The sequence below is a fragment of the Panthera uncia genome, chromosome E1, assembly GCF_023721935.1.
Source record: "Panthera uncia isolate 11264 chromosome E1, Puncia_PCG_1.0, whole genome shotgun sequence".
Lineage (NCBI taxonomy): Eukaryota > Metazoa > Chordata > Mammalia > Carnivora > Felidae > Panthera > Panthera uncia.
Window position 1 is genome coordinate 15,452,374 of NC_064814.1, and position 22,382 is coordinate 15,474,755.

A 22,382-nucleotide genomic window follows, 5' to 3' on the forward strand; every position below is an offset into this window, starting at 1 on the left:
TTCTTTCTTTCTTTCTTTCTTTCTTTCTTTCTTTCTTTCTTTCTTTCTGATTCTGGTGACTTTTATTTCTTTTCTTGCCTAATTGTTCTAGCTAACACTTCTAGTACTATACTGAATAGGAGTGGTAAGAGTGAGCACTTGTCTTATTTGTGATTATAGAGGAAAAGCTTTCAACCTTTCACTGTTAGAGTATGATGTTAAGTATTGAGTATTGTCATACATGGCCTTTATTATGTTGAGATTCTTTCCTTCTATACCTAATTTAGTGACAGCTTTTTTCATGAATGGATGTTGAATTTTGTCATATGCTTTTTATGCATCAATTGAGATGATCATGTGATTTTTATCTTTCATTCTATTAATGCAGTATGTCACATTTATTGATTTGCACATGTTGAAATACCTTTGCATCCTAGGGATGAATCCCACTTAATCATGCTATATTATCCTTTTAATGTGCTATTGAATTGGTTTGCTAGAATTTTGTTGAGAATTTTTGCATTTATATTCGTCAGGGACATTGGCCTATAGTTTTAATTTTTTTGTAGTATCTTTGTCTGGCTTTGGTATCAGGGTAAATGCTACCTTGTAAATGAGTTTGGCAGTGTTCCCTTCTCTTAAATTTTTTGGGAAGAATTTGAGAAGGATTGGTATTAATTCTTCATTAAATGGTAAAAATTCAGCAATAAAACCATTTGTCCTGGACTTTTGGGGAAGAAGATTTTGATTATTGACTCAATATCCTTACTTGTTTTTGGTCTCTTCAGATTTTCTGTTTCTTCATGATTCAATCTCAGTAGGTTGTATGTTTCTAGGAATAATTTATCCGTTTCTTCTAGGTTGTCAATTTTGGGGCCTCTGCTCAGGCACCATTATAACCAGATCTGTAGGATGGACTATGCAACTTCCCAGGTGTTCTGGTTAGGCTTCTTGGTCAGATAAGGCTGGAAGCTATATTCATCCCTGGTCAGGGCTTTGAATTTCCTTCCCAGCCCCGTCTCTATATCATAGGCTCCTTTGCTGATAAGGCTTATTGGCTGGGTGCCTGAGTCAGGCAGGAGTATCCATCAATATCCCTGGCCAGATAGTGCCACTAGCTCAGTTCTGCAGAGAGACAGAGCCAATGAGTGGGCTCTTCACTCAGGCACTGCTGTAAGAGGGGCTGTAGGGTAATGTACACAGTCTCTGGGATGCTCTCAATAGGTTTTCTGGTCAGGCAGGACAGAGGACTATCTATACTCAGCAATAGGCAGGAGCCATGAATTTGCTTCCTCATCTGGATGGGGTGATAGAAGAGGCTCCAAGGCCAGAAAGGCTTATTGGCTGGGGACCCAACTCAAGCAGAATGGTTCCCTGGCCAGAGGGACCACCATCTTGGCTCTGCAGATGGGCAAAACCACTGTGTCAGATATCTACTCAGGCACTGCTGCTAGGAGAAACAATCTGCCAAGATCCAAGTGCTGGTTAATGTAAGCCATGTTTCCCTTCTCCATCTCATTCTGATCTCAAATGGTTAAGACCCACGGATACCTCCCCCCCCCCCAATACCTATGGGACAGGACCCAGGTGGGCCTTCCAGGAAGCAACCCCCAACTCTGGAGGAGCTGGATGTCTACCTTGGGCTCTCTTTTTCCCACCAGAGAAACCATAGCTCTGGGAAGCCCTCTCAGTGCAGCACTATACTAGCCTGGGAGAGGGGCAGTGCAGCCAGAGCATAGCTAATTGTCTTACCCTTCTAATGTGGTCCTTCTCAGTCTCTGTGGTTCAGGGAGATTCATCAGCCTCACAACCATATCCTGGGATTTTCACAATGGTGTCTTGTCTGTGGATACTTGCAAGATGGTCTTTTTGTGAGGGGGACTGAAGTCAGGAAAAACTTATGTCACCATCTTGATGACATCACTCTCTATATATTTCAATATAAATGTAATTTTGTAATAATAAAATTAATTATAATTTAAAGTTAAAGAAAATTAAAATAAAATGCAAATTGGTCCATATCATTCCTGAACTTATAACCACTCAATGATTCTCTATAACCTAGTAGATAAAGGCTAAGCTTCTTAAAATTACTTACAAATCCCTTAATAATCGGAGTCCAACCTACCTCTCTTGTATGAACTTTCCTTTCCCAAATCCATACTTTATTCTTCTGCAGTGCTGAACCGACTATAGTTCTCCATGCACTGCATATGTATATGTTGTATATGTTGTACCCAGGTGTGGTTTTACTTTATATTTCTCAGCCCCTCTTCCATGTAGAAGACTCTTTCTATGCATTCCCCTTTCCTTTAGTTAAAATCTGATATTTTAACTTGTCCAGGCACTACATACTCTATGATGTATACATTTAACACTCTAGTTTGAATTAGTGGTTCCTATATGAGCTATGGCACTCATGGCTCACAGCAGTACCTGAAGTGCTACCAGAGAGCTGATAAATACCAATGATCCAGAAACACTGGAAAAATAGATCAGCTTAAATCCTTGAAATTCACAGATTTAATATAAGTATGTATAAAATTATGACATTAATGGAATTTATGTGGAATTTTCCATCAACATATATCCTTTGTATATGTTTTTTGGAGCTCATGACATTGATTACATGTCTCAATTGTCCCTTCTCTTCATAGCTAATGGAAAAGTTGATCTGAATAAAGTGATGGATGGCGTGAAAGCTGTCACAGGTGATTGAGAAGTTAATGTAAACATAGGATCCTAATTTTTACAGTACTGTTTTTCTTCATGCCTTAATTGCTAGGCTAATTGTATCATTTTTACCTCCTATTTGTTTAAGGCTTTCATAGCCAGTAGCCCAGAAATTGGAGAATTTTCTGATGTATTCTTCACGAATACACTTCATTTTCCTTATTTTAAGACAGCCAAAATGTACAATAAAGGGTGAAATGAATCTTTGGAAAAGACCCTGGTAATTACTTAAAGGAGAGGTGATACATTCTTCATGTCAATAGAATTATGAAGATAAGCCATCTGCAGCTTGAAAATTGACAAAAGAGATCTATAATACCCACTTTGTGTCATTGTCATTTTGAGTATGTTAGTCCAAGCCTCCCAAGAAGCAAAAGCCGGGGCAGGGTAAAACATGCCAGGACATTATCAGGGGAAATGCCTGCGTAAGAGAAAATAAGGAGGATGCCTGAAAGGCTGGGAGGCTGTCAGACTGCAGGGCAAATCTGGCACCAGGTGAAGGAAAGAGGAAGAAATGTTTGGGCGGAAGCATCCTAGATTGTTGTGCAGTCTGAGGAGGGCCTGGCAAAAGTGCTTTCAAGAATCCTCTGGTTAGAATCACCATCCTGTATCTTCCAGGAACAGGGCTCCCCTAGTATCTTGGCTGCACTTATGATTGGCCAGTGCCAATGATACATATGGCATTAGTGCAAAAAAACACAGGTTAATTTCAAAGCAGAAGGTGGGGCCCTTGGTTAATTATGTTCTCCATAGTTGGAACTCCTGTGGATACATTCTCATCACCGCCGTTGAGAGTGCCATCTCTCTCTCTCTCTCTTGTTTTTTTATTAAGTATAATTGATTGTCAAATTGGTTTCCATACAACACCCAGTGCTCATCCCAACAGGTGCCCTCCTCGATGCCCATCACCCACTTTCCCCTCTCCCCTACCCCCAATCACCCCTCAGTATTGTTCTCAGTATTTAAGAGTGAGAGTGCCATCCCTTATTAGCCTTTAGAAAGCTGGGGCACCTGGGTGGCTCAATCGGTTAAGCGTCTGACTTCAGCTCAGGTCACGATCTCATGGTCCGTGAGTTCGAGCCCTGCGTCGGGCTCTGGGCTGATGGCTCAGAGCCTGGAGCCTGCTTCTGATTCTGTGTCTCCCTCTCTCTCTGCCCCTCCCCCATTTATGCTCTGTCTCTCTCTGTCTCAAAAATAAATAAACTTATTTTAAAAAAGGCAATTATGTTTCCATAAATGACATTATCTCCATGTATTTGGGCAGAGCTCAGTGATCATTACTTTCCCCAGCTCATAATCCTATTGTTTTAGCATCATAATTTAGTTTAATTATTTGCAATAATTTGATTGTACTTAAATTCCATGTATGTCATTGTTTTAATCTTTTTGTTAAGGAGAAAATGTTGATGTCAATAACGTTAAAGCTGTTCTGGGAAACATGGGGATCGAGCTCAAAGGTAAAGAATGCTTGGAGCTGGTGAAAACTCTTCCTTTTAAGGGTAAGCATTTTAAATATTGATGTATTCAAAGAGTGTTTTTTTTTTAAGTTTATTTATTCATATTGAGAGGGTGAGAGCATGTGTGAGTTGGGGAGGAGCAGAGAGAGAGGGAGAGCGAGAGAATCCCAAGCAGGCTCCGCACTGTCAGCACGGAGCTGGACTCGGAGCTTGACCTCACAACCCATGAGATATGACCTGAGCCAAAACCAAGAGTTGGATGCTTAATTAACTGCGCCACCCAGCTGTCCCCAAAAAGGAGTTTTAGATTTCTGTGTCTGCGAGAAGCTCTAAAATTATCTCCATTTCCTAAGTTCTAGGATATAGAAAATCCATTTCAAAAAAAAAAAATGTTTTTTTAGAAATTCCACTTATACCTGAAATGAATCCCTAAGTGGTTTTACTTTTAGATTAGGAAGCAGCATTTCCATTATGATGGGTCTTTTTATCAATAGGGAAAAACAAAAAAGGAAAACACAAAGGTTAAACTGGGATTTGTGAAAGAAGAAAGGGTTAATAATTGGAAGTGAATAAAGGCAGGATTGGGAAGAAGACTAGAGGTGTGCATGATGTGCTAAATTTCACCCAATTTTCTCTCAAATTTTATTAAAATAAGAGAAAACTCTCGAAAAGTCATTTTTCCTAATTTCTCTGTGATTTTCCACATTTCTCTGTGACTTAAATTCTGCCTTTTCTTACAGATGATGACAAGATCTTTCAAAACAGGTTGCTAGAAGTTGTGATGTCTCTAAAAGGTACGTGAGCGGCATAATGAGAGTGTAGACCAATATGGGATCCTTGCTTTTATACTGTTTCCAAGGTATTAGTGGTTGCTGCTATACTGATCATATATACTGATTGCAAATTTATGCTCCCACTGAAGATCAAGCTTCACGGTAGCTGCTGATCTTTTACTTTATATCTAGGAAGAAAGCCTTCTACTTTCTCAAGATTCTTTTCAAACTTTTCAAGAGAAAAAATACCAGATTTCAAGTTTGCATAGCAAAATGTGACAGACAAGAATTAGTACTGATTCAGGGAATTTAATCAGCTGCAGATAAATACTAAACTGGGAATTCAGTCATCAAAACCTATTGTTTAGAAGTAAAAAATGTTTGCCTCCAGAACTAGAATTCACTTAGCATTTATTCAATGATATTTAAAACTTTGTATTTTGTAGTCTGATCCCCAAGACAAATCTCACGAGAAGTGACCTTCGTTCTAATGTCATAGTTGACTTTCTCTATAGGCATAATAAGGTCCTTAGTCTCTTGTTCTAAAATTGGTGTGGTTTTTTTTTTTCCACATTTTAGAACAAGGATTATTAACCTTACTACTAAGGGGGGTCTGTGAATAGGCTTTAGAGAATATATGACCCCCCCTGAAATGATATGTAATCTTTGTGAACACTAGCATATAGCTCATGAAATTCACAACAGGGCATGTGTCTCTAAAAGGTTTATGAACCTCTTTTTTGAAGTTACATAATTTTCTTCATGGACTCTCTTTCCTTAGATGGGAAAGTCAATGTCAACGACTTGAACGCAATACTGGATAATATGGGAATCAAGCTCTCAGATAAGGAACTTGAGGCTCTGACTCAAAATCTCCCTGGTGATGGTGAGCAAGTTTCCAGATACCATAGTTCCATTCTGGGAGAGCTTGGACAATAAAGGTTGAGGGGAAAGGGCCCTTAGGAATGGTAATCTACACTGATAGTAAGAAGCTATAAATATGGGCAAAGCATGTAAACAGCATATAAGCAGCCAGCTACCAAGTCACCGTGAAAACATTGCCCTTTGTATGAATGTCTTTTATGTTCTTTACCCATATTATGGTCACTAGAAGACAGTCTTCCACATTTTAAAAAGAAAAATGCAGGCCACTTAGATGACGGTACTTCTGAATTTCTTCCCATTACTAATGCATATAGCTTTGAAATAGTATAGAACTATAAGTAAAATTAATATTTTTGAAATGGCATGTTGTTATGTTTAGGCTTTTCTTTCTAGTATTAATGAAGACAATGAAAACTGAATAAATTAATAGCCTAGAAAGATATTCTTCAGTAAATAGTTCTTAAGTAAGAATATATAAAGTACTTAAGATAATGCCTGGCACATAGTAAGTTAAGATTTATTATATTTACTCCCACATTGTCTTTCACGATATTTCATGAGTCTTTTATATCTCATTATGACTTTAATTTTCTTCTACAGTTGATAGGAGGACTTCTCCTAAAACACCGATGAAGGAACTGCAAACTTTTACAGGTAAATGAGAAGTTGATGTAAATCTAGGGTTTCAGTCCTTTATAATAGTTTTTTTCAGTGGTATTTCTGGTATCTTATAAATTCTGATGTTTTATTTTTAAATATATGAATCATGGATTGACATTAGGAAAGTTTCTACACTAGGATACAAGACTATATGTCAATTTTAAATCCTAAGTTTTCTGTTACTTGTGCAAGTAATATGCTTCGGGTCACAAATGTTTAAATGAAAAAAATCTAGAAATGTATAGAAAATGGCATGGTGAAGCTTAGAAATGATCAAGATAATGTATTCCTGATATCATCAATAATTCTTACCAAAGCAAATGTTTTTGAAGAATAATTTATATAAGAATCTGCATTATCTTAATTCACTCATCAGATTTTATTCTGAAAGTTGTTTTTTTCCAGCTTTAGGAAAAATGGTCTTTAATTTATAATAAATGTGGTAATTTATTACCATAAGATACCATAAGATACGCTTATAAAGATATGCTTTATTACCATAAGATATGCTCAAGGGTTCTGCAATTGAGAATATCTTCGCCTAACACCTCATCTTGAAATTAGGATATCATTAAACTTCATAGAACATATTTTACAACTTGATATAATACCAGAGTTCAGAAAGCTTATATGTCTATTGTTCCCTCTCTTAAAAGATGAGAAGGTTGATTCTAATGACCTGAAAATTTTCCTGGGAAGCCTGGGGATTGAGCTCACAGATCAGGAAAAAGAGAAGCTACTGAAAACACTGCCAATTGATGGTGAGATTGATAGAGGTGTCATGGAGGTCTTTTGTTGGTCTTTAGGTCTGTGTAAATATTTTCAACTTTGTTTCTATTTATTTTTCTCCAAAAGTATAGAAGAAAAAATATTAAATTGAGTTCTAAGTATATAGCAACCTGTCACTGTCGCTTAGAATTTATATTGGAAGTTAAATAACCCTTTAGATAAGAGTTGACATTAACAGCTAAACATATTGTTACCTATCAAGCTACTAATTTGTTCATATCATGAGAAGAGAAAAAAAAGATAAAGATTTGAGATCCATGACAAAAAAATAAAGATGGGAAGCAGAAATTTAAAAGCAAAGGGAAGCTATACTCATGTTTGAGCAAGGAGACTTCCTCAGGTACTGGAATAAAAAGGTTTGTCATAAGGAGAGAGGTTTCTGTTTCCAAACTTCATTATATTAGATGAAATAAACTAAAAATTAGAGACAACTCTTCTTAAAATGTTATTTTTGAAATTATTTAATCATACCATTTTGTGATTTCATGTTAATTTCCCCATTGCATGAATTATGGCTTTTCTTACAGCTGCTGGAAAGGTATATCACAACAGATTGCTAAAGGGTGTGAAATCTCTCAATGGTGAGTAAGACCCAGTTAAAAGTCATACTGTCTGACATTCCCCAACTTGACACTTTTATTCCAATTATGAATCCTGGCTCCTCACTTTGGTATCATTCCTTATTTATGATTCTTGCGGTCTACCCACATTTTAACTGATAACAGCGTATATTTTATCTTGTAGGAAGTTCCATATGGAACTTGCATTTTTTTTTCAACTCTGTACACCCTATTTTTCTCTATGCACGAAAAATCACTTCACCTTAAACAAACAAACATAATAAATAAATAAGTAGAAAGTTGATATGCATGCAGAATTTTGGCATAATACACTTTTTTTTCATGTTCCTACCTTCTGTCTTTCCTAAGGGGGAAAGGTTCATATAAATAACCTGGACAACACCCTTAAAAAATTGGGACTTGAGCTCACGGAAGAGGAACTTGCAAAGCTGTCAAAAAATCTACAAGTTGATGGTGAACACTACAGATGTCCTCAGGCCGTTTTTTAATTTTTCCTTTATGTCTGATATGTTTGAAAATAGATTTAATTGACAGATACATGTTAGAAAGCTTGGAGGAGAGCCCAATTTTATTTTTTTTACTTAAGTCTTTAATTTTAATTCCAATATAGTTAACATAGAAAATTATATTATTTCAGGTATATAATATATCAACAATTCTCTATATATGTGATAAGTATACTCTTTAGTCCCCATCACCTGTTTCACCCATTCCCCCACCCACCTCCCCTCTGGTAACTACCAGTTTGTTCTCTATAGTTAAGAGTCTACTTCTTGGTTTGTCTCTCTCTTCTTTTTTTTTTTCTTTGTTTACTCATTTTGTTTCTTAAATTTCACATATGAGTGAAATCATATAGTATTTGTCTTTAACATTTCTCTTAGCATTATACTCTTTAGCTCCATCCATGTTGTTGCAAATGGCAAGATTCCATTCTTTTTTAAGGCTGAATAATACTCCATCATACACACACACACACACACACACACACACACACACACACACACACATATGTTCTACGTCTTTATCCATTCATCTATTGATGGACACTTGGAGGAGAGCCCAATTTTAAAGTCAGAATAAATCTTGGATCTTCATTACAATTAACCTAAAACAGCATCACCTTTCCGTAAATATACCAAAAACTGCAGAGGGTGCTGTCAGGACTCTAATAGTCTAAACAATAAGAAAGCAAAATAATAGGGATCTGAAAATCTATTTATAGAGAAGTCAACAAGCCATTCTTCTATCTATCCTCCTGTCTAATGAAATCTTCATTCGAAAACGTGTTCAAAGATTTTTATCATAGTGCATGAGACCTTCAAGCTCCATCTGCCTGTGTGGACATATCTTCTCTCATTTTTCTACTGTTCCAGCCATGTTGAGCTGCTTGTAGTTTCACACACATAGCATGATGTCCCTGGACATTTTTCTCAACTTCTCCTCCATGTGAAGGCTCTTCCATCCTTCCATATTTCATATCAACTGCTCTGATACATTAATGTAGTTCACACACATCTCCTGCAGGAAGCAATCTTAGAACATACCAAGCTGGATTAGTGGTCCCTTCCTCAGCTGTTTGTGGGTACATGAAGTAAAGTTACCAGAATACCTGGCCAACTCCAATAGTATCTTCAGCTATGGCTTATAATGGCATCCAAAATACTAGGAAGAGCACACTTTTCCTGACCCAGTTTCTAGTATACAAGAGACCTTTGTATTAATGGAGATCATCTTAACTCCCTGAGATCCAGGCATTTTCTAAATGGTCTCAGGTAAAATGAAGATGTAAGGAATTTTTAATGGAATTGTTTCCTTAAAATATATGTCTTAAATTTGTCTTCTGGGCTTCTGACATTATTTCCATTGTGCCTTTTCTTGTAGCTAATGGAATGGTTGGTCTGAAAGAGGTGATGGATGGAGTAAAAGCTACTACAGGTAAGAGAGAAATTATGAATCTAAAACATTTAGTATTTATAATAATTATATTTCATCATTATTCTTCAATTGCCATATTAGTTATGGCATTTATTTCTTGGTTCATTAAATTACTAGCAACTCATTTGTTTTCTGGTATATTTTTTATTTGTATATTTTGCTCTTCTCTTTTTTAGAATGGCCAAACCCTGTACTAGTGAAATAATATATGAAGTAAAATTTTGATAAAGACTACAGATAACTGACAAAAAATGAGACTAACAGATCTTACCTTATTTTATACATTTATTTGAATAAGTAATTTATAATATTCCAATTGAATAGCAGATACATAATGTAAATCTCACAGGGTTCAGAGTTGCCTTGCCATTGTCATTGTGACTGTGACTTCTTTTATTAGCACTTAGAGATCAAATTCTTTTTCTGTGAAAGTCATCGTCAGTATATTTGGAGAGGTCTCATTGGCCTATGCTCTTTATTCTGTACCGATTCAATCTATATAGCCATAGATTAATTTTCCCTGTTTGGAGTCATTAGATGATCCTTTAAATTCGTATATGTAATGATGTCTATTTTTTTAAGGAGGGGAGGTTGATGTCAAAGATGTGAAAGCTATTCTGAAAAACATGGGAATAGAGTTCACAGATAAGGAACGTTTGAAGCTGCTGAAAAATCTGCCTTTCAATGGTAGGCATTTATATACTGATGTGACCTTAAAGTGTTCTTTGAAGCTCTTAAAGATTTTTTAATTTAAATTCCAGTTAGTTAACATACAGTGTAATACTAGTTTCAGGTGTACAATTTGGTGATTCAACACATCCACACATCACCCTGTGCTCATCACAAGTGCCCTCCTTCATCCCCATCACCCGTGTCACCCTTCCCTCACCATCTTCCCCTCTGGTGACCATCAGTTTGTTCCCTATAGTTAGGAGTCTGTTTCTTGGTTTGCCTTTCTTTTTTACCCCGTGTTTGTTTTGTCTCCTCTTAAGCTTTTTTTTTTTTTTTAGAAACTCAAACTATCCCCATTTGCTAAGATGCAACAGTAAATAAACAAGCAAATGCCAAACAAAATAATTTAAATGTTCACTTATTCTAGAGGGAAATTTCCATCTATGCAGTTTAACTCTCTGTTTTGGAATAATCATCCCCATGATGCTGACTCATGCCATCAAGGGGACTACATTTCTGAGGCTACCCTTACCTTTTTAGATACCTATAGGCAATTGTGGGAAGCAACCAAGGGAAAGAAGTGGTGTTAGACCGGAAGGGGATAAAAGGTCAGAGGTGATATTTTCCAAAAAAGCTGTGCATGTTATAGAGTGCCTTGTATGCTAAATTTTAGATAGACTTACCATATTATAAACTTTCCCTAATTTTCTCTCAAACTTTATTTTAATGAGGGAAGTTTCTAGGGCAAATCATGAAAATCTCAGTTTTACTAGAGTTTTAGTGAATAGCCACATCATTTCTCTATGACCTTAATTGTGTTCTTTTTTATAGATGATAACAAGGTCTTTAAAAACAGGTTGCTAGATGGTGTGAAGTCCCTTAAAGGTGAGTGAGAAACATAATAAGAATACAAATGAATATGAGATCTTCATTTTATACTGTTTCCAAGATATGAATTTGAATGCTGCCATCTGTCATATGTACTGATTGCAAATGTATGCTTTTTTGGACCTCAATCTTTATTTTAGCAGTTGAATCTGATGTTCTATCTTGGAAGTAAAGCACCACACTTTCTTGTCATTTTCGAAATTTTCAGGAAGAGAAATATCAAATTTCATGTTTACATGGGAAAAAATATAAATGATTAGCAGTGATTCAGAGAACTTAATAAATAGAAAAAACTAAATTGGAAGTTCATTCATCAAAAGTCAACCTACTATTGTTTAGAACTACATAATGTTTGCCTCCAGTACCAGAATTCCCTAAGCATTCATTGAACATCATTTTTTTCAACCAGATTTTTTTTAATTCATTAAGAAAATTGAGGCTGGCAAGAGTGATAGCCCTCAGCTTTACATCTTCAATCCCTCCCTATTCAGGTATCTTTAAGCACACCCATGTTAGTATAAAGGATGAGTGAGAAGTCCCTCTTCCTCCTCAAAGCTTACCAGGATGCCCTTGACTCCACTGTCTCCCATATCTTTTAAGACCTTGCCCCACTGGCCATTTTCAACCTCTTCAGCCCATTTACATGTTCAACGTACACCATCCTATAAAATAAGCAAACTAGAACTCTCCACACCCCTTTTTGGCCACAACTCAATCTCTTTCTTCCCTTTTTCATCCATTTCTTGAGAGACTTTTCTGTACTCTGAGCCCATATTTCTGTACCTAATTCTCAAACTAATTTCAGTATTAAATGCCATTTAAAACCTTGTGTTTCTGTAGGCTGGTCCCCAAGACAAGTCTCAAGGGAAGTAGCCATAGTTCTAAATTTGTAATTGACTGCTTAAAATATTTTGTCTCTGTGCTAAAATTGTTGAACATTAATTTATTTTTTTCACTTTAGAGCAAACATTTTCTGTTTGGTCCGAAGCAAATTTTGTGAATAATGATCTACTGCTTAAGAAATTCACAATGGGATATGTGTATCAAAAAAGTGTAAGAACTTCTCTTTTGAAGTCATTTAATATTCTTTGTGGACTGTCACTTTTCTTAGGTGGGAAGGTCAATATGAACAACCTGGGCACTGTTCTGAACAACCTGGGGATAAAGCTTGCAGATACGGAACTTAAAGATCTGGCTGAAAACATGCATGTTGGTGGTAAGCATATTATCATATATACTAGTTAACCCTAGAGAGAGGTTAGTTACAAGAAACTTGGGTGGGGGGGGGAAATGCCCTTTTTCATAGGGAAAAGGGAAGGCCCAAGAGCAGTGTGAGACACCATATCAATGACTAAAACACAGAGAATGTCATTTGAGGTTATGAGTATCCAGTTAACAAAGTCAAAATTAAACCAGTTTTTTATATGTGTGATATGTATGACTTTTATGTTCTCTGTAAGTATCATGTTTAGTAGTTGAGTCTTTCCAGTTTTGAATACAAGAATGCAGATTCTTTAGACACATTCACTTCTAAGTAACTTCCCCTTACTAACACAAATAAATTTGAGATATTATAGGCCAAACTGCACCATTGCGATAGCGTGGTTTTCATGTTTAGAATTTTCTTGTTATTCATGCTTGTCTTAGAATAAAAGTTGAGTAGAATAATAATCTAAAAAGTGTGTTCAAAAATATTTGTTTAAATAAATGTTAGCAATTATGATGGGGCCTGACACATAGTTAAGTGCAACTGTTATAGTTCTTCCCATGTTTTCCCACAAACTTTTGTATTATATTTAGAATGTAATATTTGAAGTCTATATAATATATGAGATCCATAATATATGGGATCTATAATATACTGCGATTTTATCTTCTCTTATAGTTGATGAGAAAATTCCTCTAGAAACACTGATGGAAAACATCACAGATTTTACAGGTGACTGAAAAGTTACTATAAAATTAGGATTCCAATTATCTACATTAAATTTTGGTTTTTGCTAATATTTCCTGGTACTTCATCACTGACTTGTAAATTCTGGCATTTCTCTATATTTATTAATGAAATATTTGCTTCTAGTGTTACATGTATTGATATAAAATTATCTGATTTTGCAATGAAATTACCATACTATTTCTTGCTTTCAAATTCTACAATCTCTGTTGTTTATGCCAATAATGTAATTCACTTCGCCAGTGTTTAATAACCACAGTATAGAATGGCACAGCAAATTAGAGAGTGAAGCCTAAAATTGATGGAAGTAATGAATTTATTGTATTTATCATATAATTCTTATTTTTTAAATTAAAATACTTTTTCAAAGAAAAATTCATATAAGCATCTATTTTTTTAATTAATAGATCAAATTTCAATCTGAAAGTAGTCTGTCCTGATTTTAGAAGACTCTCTTGTTCACATTAAGAAAATAAATTTGACCTATCATCTACATTGATTCTGTAGTTGAAAATGTTTGTTTGTTTTTATTACTGTAGTTTTCAGTCTGAAAACAAGGAGATGGTATTAATTATCCTAAAATAACTTTTTTCATTAGAAATAATTACTATTATCTGGAGGCGCCTGGGTGGCTCAGTCGGTTAATCGTCCGACTTCAGCTCAGGTCATGATCTCGCAGCTTGTGAGTTCAAGCCCCGCATCAGGCTCTGTGCTGACAGCTCAGGGCCTGGAGCCTGCTTCAGATTCTGTGTCTCCCTCTCTCTCTGCCCCTTGCCCTCTCGCTCTCTCTCTCAAAAATAAGTGATAAAACATTTAAAAACTTTAAAAAAAAAGAAATGATTACTGCTATCTGAAATGAAGATGTATACCAAATTTCTTATTTTCAAAGGTGAGAAGATTGAATCTAGTGAGCTAAAAAATGTTCTGGGAAATCTCGGAATTGAGCTCACAGATAAGGAACTAGAGAAGCTGCTGAAAATACTGCCAATTGATGGTGAGTCATACAAGTGTCTGTGGGAGCTTCCAGGGAAATTAGATTTTTACAGATCTGCATGAAAATTTTCACTTCTTCTCAAACATGATGGAACATTTTTAAAAAACTAAAATGTAAGCTACATCTTAAAACAGTAAGTGTCGTTTAGAGTTTATTTTAGAAGCCAAGCAACTCCTCAGATGTAAGTTGCCATCAGAGCCAACAAATGTCTACTGTCACCCTTCAGGGCTTATACCATAAGAAGGAAAAAGAGAGGGATAAGCGGGCAATGGAAGAAATTAAAAATAAAAGTCAGAATTAAAAAGAAAGGAAAGAGATATTTGTACAGTACAGTAGGCCCACTCAAGGGGACCAGCTTATCATATTGAAAAAGCCTTCTCTTCCTTAATTTCACTGTTCTATAAAGATGAAAATTTTAGGTGAAACATTTTTAAAAAAATTTTTAATGTTTATTTTTTTTTGAGAGACACAGAGTGATAGAGCACGAGCAGGGGAGGGGCAGAGAGAGAGAGGGAGACACAGAATCCGAAGCAGGCTCCAGACTCTGAGTTGTCAGCACAGAGCCTGACGCGAGGCTCAAACTCACAAACTGCGAGATCACGACCTGAGCCGAAGTCAGACGCTTAGCCACCTGAGTCATCCAGGCACCCCATAAGTGAAATATTTATAATGGTACTACTGAGTTATCATCCACATATTGTACAAGTGACCCAATATATCAATTAAGTGAATTCTGATGTATTCACCACATTCATCACAACAATCAATTTTAGAACATTTTTATTATCCCAGAAAGATATTCCATACCTATTAACAGTCACCTCCCAATTTCTCCATCTCCCTCAGCCCTGGGCAACCACTAATCTATTTTCTGTCTCCATCAGTTTCCCTATTCTGGATATTCCACATAAATAGAATCATATAATATGTGGTCCGTAGTGACTAGTTTCACTTAACATAATGTTTTCCAGGTTTATCTCTGTCCTGTTATGTATTAATACAGTTGATGCTTGAACAACACAGGGGTAAAAAGCGCTGACTCCCTGTGCAGTCAAAAATCTGTGTATAACTTTTGACTCTCCAAAAACTTAACTACTAATTGCTTACTGATGACCAGAAGCCTAACTGATAACATAAAGTCAATTAACATACATTTTGTTGTTATATGTATTATATACCCTATTCTTACAATAGGTAAGCCAGAGAAAATAAAATGCTAATAAGAAAATCATAAGGTGGGGCACCTGGGTGGCTCAGTCAGTTAAGCGTCTGACTTGAGCTCAGGTCATGATCTCATGGTTTGTGGGTTCGAGCCCTGCATCAGGATCTGTGCTGACAGCTCTCTCTCAAAACTAAATCAACATTAAAAAAATAATTTAAGAAAATCCTAAGGAAGAGGAAATACATTTACAGTGCTATACTATAAAAAAAAACCACGTATAAATGGACCTGCACAGTTCAAACCTCTGTTTTTCTAAAGTCAACTGTACTTTGTTTCTTTTCACTGCTGAAAAATAGGCTATTCTATGGATATAACACATTTTATTTATCCATTCATCGGTTGATACGCATTTGGATTGTTTCCACATTTTAGGCTATTATGAATAATTCTCCTATGAACGTTCATGTACAAGTTTTTACATGGGTATATATTTTCATTTGTCTTGGGTATATACCTAAGAGAGAAATTGTTGGGTCATATGGTAATTCTGTGTTTCACCTTTTGAGGAAGTGCAGGCTGTTTTCCAAAGAGGCTGCATTACTTTCCATTTCCACCAGCGGTGCATCAGAGTTCCAGTTCCTCCACATCCTGGTCAACACTTGTTACTTCTGTCCTTTGATAATATCTTAGTGGGTATGAGGTGGTATCTTATCTGGTTTCGACTTGCATTACCCTGATTGCTAATGATGTTAAGCATCTTTTCATGTGAATATTGGCTAAACGTATACCTCCTTTGGAGAAAAATCCACTCATAACCCTCATCCGTTTTTAAATTTGGTTATCTTCTTATTATTGAATCGTAGAAGTTCTTTATACATTCTAGATACAAGTCCCTTATATTTTCTAGATATAAGTTCCTTATCAGATACATGATTGCAAAAGTTTTCTCCTGTCCTGTGAATTATCTTTTTACTTTCTTGACAGTGTTCCTTGATGCACAAAAGATTTTTAACTTTGATGATGTCCAGGGTATAACTTTTTCTTTTGTTGCTTGTGTTTTGGTGTCATATATTTAAAAAATGTCTAATCTAAGGTTAAGAAAATGTACAGTTATGTTTTCTTTCACCATTTTTATAGTTTTAACACTTATAATTAGGTCTTTGATCCATTTTGAGTTACTTTTTGTATAAAATGTGAGATAGGGATCCAAAAGAATATTCTCTTTGCATGTGACTGTCCAGTTGTCCCAGCACCATTTATTAAAAACACTGTTCTTTCTTCATTGAATGTGCAAGTACCTTTGTCAAAAATCAGCTGACCAAACATTGGAAGGTTTATTTCTGGATTGTAAATTCTATTCTATTAATCTATATATCTAGTTTTATGCCAGTACCTCACTGTCTTGATTACTGTCACTTTGTAGTTTAAACTGAAAAGTGTGAGTCCCCTACTTCTTTTTCCTTTTTCAGATTATTTTTGCTTTTTGGAGCCTGAGCTTTACCATATGAATATTAGGACCAGCTCATCAGTTTCTGCAAACAAACCAGCTGGAATTTTTTATAAGAATGTATTGACTCCATGGATCAGTTTAGGGAATATTGTCACACTCACAGTATTAAGTCTTCCAATCCATAAACATGGGATGTCTTTTCATTTATTTAGGTCTTAATTACTTTCTTTCTATAATGGTTTATAGTCTCCAGAGTATAAGTTTTGTACTTCTTTTGTTAAAATTATTCTTAGGCATTTTATGCTTTTCATGCTCTTGTAAATGAAATTACTTTCTTAAGTTTTCTTTTCATTTGCTTGTTGCAACTCTATAGCAATACAGTTGATTTTTGTATGTTGATACAAGACTGCATTTTCTGCTTCTGAAATTATTCAGTTCATGCTATTTTTGTGAAACTCGTATTCATTCTACCATTACATGAATTATGACTTTTCTTACAGCCAATGGAAAGTTATATCGTAATAGACTACTGAAGGCTATGAAGTCTCTCAAAAGTAAGTAAAAAACAAAATTATAAGGCATGTTATCTAGGTCTCCAGATACACCATCCAAGCATGAATCTTGGCCCTATATAAGCTTTTATTTATAATTCTTCCAGCATAACTACATCTTACCTGCTGTTAATATACACTTTCTCTTGGCAGGAAGTCCACTGTCTTCTTAGATTTTTTTCAACTTTTTCTCAAGAAGAAAAACCAACCCTGGCAAAAACAAACAAAAAACCCTGGTTGTTATTGAAAAGCAATGGTCAGCTACAATAATAACTAATAAGTCAAAACATAACCCTACTTTTTATGCAGAGTAATTCAGTTAGTGGTCTGCAGTTCTGTTTGTTCCAGCACCTTAACCTTGTTTTACTTTGTAGCCTTGTCCACAAGAATAGACTAAAGGAAATACAGTTCTGACTCCATTGACTTTCTATTTGAGTCTTTAAGTGGAAAAGTCTATTTGGGATTTCAGCCTTGTCAAAGTGTAATAATAACAGAGGCATGAAATATATTTTATCTTTTGTTTCTTTTGTTTTAATAATATGTGTTCATTAAAGTTAATAATAGTTTTCCTAAAAAACATTTTTACATTTTACTATTATACAACTTTTTTTTTCAAATGTTGCTTTACTGTCTCTTTCCTAAGATGGGAAGATTAAAAAGAATTACCTCCATAGTAGTTTGGGAAATATGGGAATGGGGCTCACAGACGAGGAACTTGCTGGATTGTCAGGAGACCTACAAGTTGATGGTGAGTACCAAAGATAGCATTCAGGATCTATTTATCTTGATCTTCAATTTAAAGGAGTATCAATTAAAATTCTGTTGTGAGACAAATTTAGCTGGACTTTATTATACTCTATAAACAAAGTGTATCTTTTTCTGAGCTCATGTCATTGATTACATGTCTCTTTTGGACTTCTGTAGCAAACGGGAATGTTGATCTGCATGACGTGATGGAAGGAATGAAAGCTATTACAGGTGAGCACAAAGTCACTATAAACCTAAATTCCCATTAGAACACTAACTATATTTTACCATTAACCTTAAATGCCATGTTGATTCTGTTACTGTGCTCCTTATTATAAATATTTGTCCAGAGTTGGGCTTTGTGGTATTCGTGTTTTGGTAATAAAATTTTAGCTTCAAGTCTTGGTAGGAAGACCCTTACTCTCTTAAAAAAATAATCTAAAAATAACTTTTTTAGAGTCACTAAATTTCCCTCACGAGCCTTTCTCTTTCTGATTAAGGGAAAGTTGACATCAAAAACCTGGAAACCGTTCTAGGTGACATGGGAATCAAGCTCACAGACCAGGAACTTGAAGATCTGAAAGAAAACCTGCCAGTCAGTGGTGAGCACATGAGATACCATTGGATTTTGAGCTTTCGGTGTTATGTACCGTTAGAAATGAAAGGAATGGAACGAGGGAACTTTCTACGCAGAAGAGGTCCAGATTGTAGATGGGACAAGAACACTGACAAAGAAGTTGAGAATGTAGTATTTGGACACAGGTGGCATGGCCACTAGAAGAGTCTGCGAAGTTCTGAGGACAACAAAGTTTGCCTTTACAAAATGGCCGCTTTTGAATCTCATCTTTTTGTTATCAAATTCAAGAGTTGATATTTTATGAAATAGAAAGTCAAATTTACATTTTTTAAATAAGTATATTTTTAATATTTTAAATCTTTTCTTCTGTTCTATACTGAAGCATATTCTGAGTAAATGTTTGTTGAATGGCTATTTAAAGTGCATAACAAAATGCCCAGTAACAAAAGGCTGTTATAATCTGAAGGGGAGGAGAGCGTTCTTACGCTATTTTATATCACTTTATGAGCTTCAAGTTATGGTTTTTTTTGGTTACAGTTGATAATACAGTTGCTCTGAAAACTTTGAAGGATGAAGTGAAAGCTTTTACAGGCAAGAATTTGTTATAAATGATTTGCAACAAATTGTGATTTACACTAAAAATTTTAATAGCATTTTCTCAAAATTCTACTGCTTTACAGATTCACATGCTTTCAGTATTCATTTTGATAAATATGTGCATCTACTGATCAACATCTTAATCTAACATTATCTGGGTTTATAAGTAAAGCAAAAGGACTATTTCTTCATTGTAAGTCATATATTCTTTGATGCTTTTTTTCAGTAAAAGTGCCTGGCTCTTATTTATAGACCCAAACCCAGATGATCACAGCAAAAGCAGGGTGGAGCTTTAGAAATAAAAGTCCATTACCAACAGCTAATTACATAGTTTTAACAAAGTAAAGTAAAATATGTCATACTTTGTTAATTGTGTCTTGTATCATACTAACCGTCTCTTGACCTTATTTCTGGATAATTACATGACCAGATTTGCTTCTGTACTATGTGATATCATTCCCAGTGTTAGGGATACATCCCATTTGCTAATATTGAGGGACAAGGTCTATTTTTTATTTAGCATTTGACTCTTTTTAGTAACAAATCTTTCACTCCATCTTTCCTTTTCATTCTGGTATCAGAGAAAGGACTAGAGCAGCAAAAGTAAATGTTTAGACCATGTTAAATAATAAGATTGTCCGTTAATAGTTTAACCTGTAACTATTCTGTCTTTTCAAAGGAGAAAAGGTTGATTCCAGGGACCTACAAAATACTCTAAAAGACATAGGGATTGAGCTTACAGACGAGGAAGCCAAGCAACTGAGGAAAACACTGCCCCTTGATGGTAAATAAATGCCACATAAATGCCACCATGCCTTCCAGGGAACCTGACTTTATGGGTCAGTGCGAGCCATTCTCAATCTTTGAGTAGTACAGTTTTGTCTTAAAATGCCATAAATTAATAGAGAAAGGCACTTCTGACTTGAAAAGAAATTCTTTCAGTACCTCTTGGAACACAATCTGAGATTCATCGCTACATTGCCATATAGTAATCTGAGTGACTAATACTATCCTATCAGATTGGTATTAGTTTTGCAATAAGAGCAAGGAAACATAATGAAGGAGAAAGAGGACATCAGTAGAATAAAAAGGAAGAAATATTTTAATGTATTTTTTAGAATTGCACCATGGGAGAGTTTAATAAATGTCTCTAATTCCAAAGAATGGCCAAGTTTGTCACTGTGGAAAACATCTATCTATCTATCTATCTATCTATTTATCTATCTATCTATCTATCTATCTAGAGCACACGAGCAGGGCAGGGGTAGAGAGAGAGAGAGAGAGCGAGCGAGAGAATCTCAAGCAGGCTCCACACTCAGCACAGAGCCTGACATGGGGTTCAGTCTCATGACTGAGATCATGACCTGAGCCCAAATCAAGAGTCAGATCCTTAACCAACTGAGCCACTCAGGCACCACAAACATTTATATTTTTAAATGTCCATATCGTATAACTATAAAATAGATGCATTTTTAAAGCAAATCATTGAAATGTATCTTTCTACAATCATATAATTTGTAATGTTGTGGTTTTCTGGAGATCCGAATTGTACTTTTTCTTACAGCCCATGGAAAGGTGTTTCAAAGCAGGTTGCTGAAGGATGTGAAGTATAATAAAAGTGAGTAAGAAGCACAAAGATGAGGCATATGAAATATCCTTAAGCATTAAATTTATATCACTAGAATATAACACCTTATTTTGCTTCTTGTACCACATCTATGTTTTTGCTGGTAGTAATCCTTACTTTATCTTAGATGAAAAGTTCTCTACTGCATTGTGTTTTTGAAGCTTTCTCTGAAGAAACAATTATATGAACAGAAATAAAGATGGAAGGAAAGGAAGGAAGGAAGGAAGGAAGGAAGGCGGGCAAGCGTGTGCAAGGGAGGAAGGTGGGAAGGAGAAAGGAAGAAGGTTTGGGACTTACTCCAAAATGTGAGCAGAAGCAGACAAAACAATCTCAGAGTAAGAGTTTAGGAAAGGACTATAATCTCTCCTTCTTGGTGGAGATTACTGGTTATTGCTCTTTAGTTACACTTGCTCAGCCCTGCCCCACCTAACTTTTTCCTGGGCCTGTATGTTTAACGTTTGAGGAAACAAATTCTAATTCTAACTCTGCTTTTAACTCTTTATTTTTTTTTTAATTTTTTAATGCTTTTTTATTTTTAAGAGAGAGACAGAGTGCGAGTGGGGGCGGGAGGGAGCAGAGAGAGAGGGAGACACAAAACCCAAAAGCAGGCTCCAGGCTCTGAGCTGTCAGCACAGAGCCCAACGTGGGGCTCGAACTCACAAACCATGAGATCATGACCTGAGCTGAAGTTGGATGCTCAACCAACTGAGCCGCCCAGGTGCCCCTGCTTTTAACTCTTTAAATTGTAACTCAGCTTGTAAAGAGTTGTACATATATATTGTAGTTTTGTTCTTTGCTTGAAAATTTTAGCAGTTATGCTAGATTGTGAAGTCATTCTCTTTTAGCAGTATATTCATGTAACAGCACCAACTATTACTATCTTAAAGAGATATTTGCACCCCCATGTTCATTGCAGCATTATCTGCAATACCCAAGACAAAGACACAACATGTCTCTTGACAGATGAATGAAGAAAATAGAATAAATATATATAAATATGTACATACATAATACATAATAGAATATTATTTGACCGCAGAAAACAAGGAAAGCCTGCCATTTACAACAAGGATGAAACTTGAGGGCATTATGCTAAGTGAAATAAGTCAGACAGAAGAAAACAAATACTATATGATACCTCCTATGGGTGGAATCTAAAAAACCAAACTCATAGAAACAGAGACCTGATCGGTAGCTGCCAGAGGCAGGGGGTTGGGGAGAGGAATAGGTGAAGGTAGTCAAAAGGATGCAAACTTCCAGCTATAAGAGGGGCAAGTTCTGGAGATACAATGTAAGGCACGTTGACTATAATTAACAACACTATCATATTTTTGGAAATTGCTAAAAGAGTAAATTTAAAAGTTCTCACCA

General features: G+C 35.6%; 1 protein-coding gene and 2 long non-coding RNA genes across 3 annotated transcripts in view; 2 read left to right on the forward strand and 1 right to left on the reverse strand.

Moving 5' to 3' along the window:
• Positions 1-22,382, reverse strand: part of CDC27 (cell division cycle 27) — an 803,505-nt gene that overhangs the window by 408,219 nt on the left and 372,904 nt on the right. The gene's annotated exons all lie outside the window — the stretch shown is intronic.
• On the forward strand, positions 8,156-11,530 carry LOC125927352 (uncharacterized). Its single transcript, XR_007459310.1, has 4 exons — positions 8,156-8,310; positions 9,739-9,792; positions 10,375-10,479; positions 11,296-11,530. It is a non-coding gene; the product is annotated as an uncharacterized LOC125927352 (long non-coding RNA).
• LOC125927354 (uncharacterized) lies at positions 18,110-18,805 on the forward strand. Its single transcript, XR_007459311.1, has 3 exons — positions 18,110-18,211; positions 18,388-18,441; positions 18,711-18,805. It is a non-coding gene; the product is annotated as an uncharacterized LOC125927354 (long non-coding RNA).